We start from the raw sequence: 2,880 nt of genomic DNA on the forward strand, positions 1-2,880 counted from the left end.
GGCGGGGAGCCGGCAGGCCTTGCAGCGGCCGCCCTGGCGGGGAAGAAGGCACTTGCCGCACAGGGACAGAGGAAAGGCCAAATAAATCAGCGTTGTGTTCTCCTTCTGCTGGGTATTACTCTCCTTCACCTCGTGATACAACATTTAGCCAGGGTTATCTCTAATTTTTCTGATTCTTTACCTGTCTACACTTCCAGTTTTCTCCCTCCGCCAGAACAATGTCAGACCTGAACGAGAGATGTAAAACCGTCGCTTGTCAGTCTAAAAGCAGCACCTACATCCAAAAAAGCAAAGTAAAGGCTTTCCACAGAAACCTCGAAATTAAGTAACGTAATTCCTGTACGTGAGGTTTGGCAAGTTTGCAGCCTTCCCCTTCGGCAACATCCACCCCTCCAGCCTTGCAAAGCCGAGCCAGCGGGTGGGCAGGGGGCAGCACGGCCGGGCAGGGGCAGCGGCTCCCGGCAGGCTGAGAGGGGCCGGAGGAGACTCGGACTTAAGTTACCTACCCAGAGCCGGGGGAAACTGTGCCGGGTTTAGATAAAGAATATTGTTTTATGTGGCTACAAGGTAACAGTTATGGGTAAAAAGAGAAAAGCTCTTGGCATATCTCCCCCGTCCTTTTCAGAAGGAGAAATCGTTAGAAACTTTCAGAAATGTAATACAGGTTTTCCGAAAGTGCTTTCTGTAGCATCATCTATTTCACATGAATCAGAAGAAGTTATTTTTCAAATAGTTGTATTTATTTATAAAATAAATTACCTTTCCTGTGAAACTGGCAGCTTGCTAGCTCCTTAAAGAGGGACACAGCAGCTGCAAGTTCTGTCTCTGTCACACAAACCCGGGTGGACTTCTGTGACTTGGATCAAAAATGTCCAAGAAACGTAACAAGTTTTAGTTGCGGCATTTAATGCAATACACAGAGCATCACACCAAAAAGCGCGATTTAACAAAAAGCATCACAAAGAAAAAAAACAAAGTGAAACGAAACCAAACCAAAAAACCCCCACCCGAACAAAACCAAAACCAAAACCCACCAAACAAACCCCCAACAAAACCTGAGAACATGGCTTCTAAACAAACAAATGAGGTAAGACAGCCTGCAACACCCCCACGCTGCGCTCGGCTACGACCGCATTTCCTTCCCATCCAAAAAGCACCCCCTGCACCTCCCCACCTCACCCCACAAGCCCTCCCTCCCGCTTTCCGACCAGTTCCCCAAGGGCTGTTCCACTCCACGGGACACTGGAGGTCTCCCGCGCAGTCCCAACCCTTTCCGCTACTCCACATCCGAGGAGGCATCTTCAGGGCTAGCGCTGATCAGCTAGCCCATCACCCATCACCCCATCACCAGGATGGGGTTTCACTGTTACAGCGCTCCTCTCGAAGGAGGCGGGCTTCATCAGAAACGCCTGAAGTAACCGAAGCTTTAAGGTCTGGTAAAACATCCTATTTTTCCACGGGAACAATTAAAGGATGCCAATAATCAAGCAATTACATGATTTCTTTCTTAACAGTGGAGCCCTTATTTTCACAGAATTAACTTCAACTGACTTTTTCATGGCGGTGTTATTAGCAAGTCCTTTAAAATTATCGGTTTGGCAAACGCATTTTAAAATACGAAACGATTCCGGAGAAATAACACCAGCTGGGTTTTTTATTTGTTCGTTTATGAGACGGTAATTGCTTAGCGTGCATTTACCAGGGTTGGGGCTTTTTTCCCCCCTCTGCTGCAAACTCTTGGTGCACACTCACACCTACCGACCCCGGGGGAGAGGAGAAGACGCGGGCAGTAATGGCACGGGGAAATCGGGATCGATGTGGATAGCTCTGCCTTTCGCATGCCGTTTTTCTTGCGTGTGCTTTATTCTGGCACTCAAAAAGTTATATTTAGCTTTACTCATACGCAGCTGTATGGAGAAGCAGGTGAGCTGTCTAAGATCTTTACTGTATTTTCGTTACGTTTAAGTTAAATACAAAATTAGGAAAACAGCGACCATTTATTACTCCTCAAGTTTATTTTGGATAAGCTATAGGTTCTGTATGAAGGTGATTTGCTGCTACGAGAACAAAATCGATAAATTACAACTGGTAAGACATATCAATGCCCTTGGGTGCTTAGGAAACGATTTTTATTCGGTATTCAGAAACAGAATAAGAAAGACCCTTCCTTAAACTAGGGAACCTCTTGAATGACGAAGTCATTTAAATCGGCATATTCACAAAACACAGTATTTGTTAAACATTTTTCCAGGAATAAAGCAAAGATAGCTAATTCTACAAAATGCCTGTCGACGGTTCAAAACTCATACCGCCAGCGACAGAGAGACCAGCCGGCACCGTTTCAAATCTCGTCTGCACTATTTCAGTTCGGTGCGTGCGGGAATCGCCGACATTTCAACTTCTTTCATAACGCGACCTTGCCCTTAAAATACGTAGTATCGCAGCTTGTAAGTTTGGTTTAATATGGGCACAGATGATACCGCCCGCAGGATTAAAATAATCAAGGCGCGTTTTTTGTCCACGGATCTTAGATAAAATGCTTCTGGAAACAGAAAGGACCTTGGGGTAAAGCACCTCGGCGGTTTAAAGCTCCGCAGTGATACGATCGGACCTGTCACAGGGCGCTCTGAGTACGTACAGCAGGTCGGGTACAGCCAAATAAAAGATACCGAGGACGTTGGTTCTTATTTTATCTGACCACGCAGCCGCCTACTTTCTTCTTGGGGAACTGACGCTGCTGTTCAAACGAAAGCTTATACATTAAAAACCGCCACCAAATATCCTGTGCTTTTTTTTCCAAAGTGGTTAGCACCGGTAGCTAACTACTTCTTACTTTCCCAACCTCATTATTCAGCGGGGAGGAGGCCGGAGCTGACGGCG

The sequence above is a fragment of the Pygoscelis adeliae genome, unplaced genomic scaffold (genome assembly GCF_000699105.1).
Source record: "Pygoscelis adeliae isolate BGI_AS28 unplaced genomic scaffold, ASM69910v1 Scaffold174, whole genome shotgun sequence".
NCBI lineage: Eukaryota > Metazoa > Chordata > Aves > Sphenisciformes > Spheniscidae > Pygoscelis > Pygoscelis adeliae.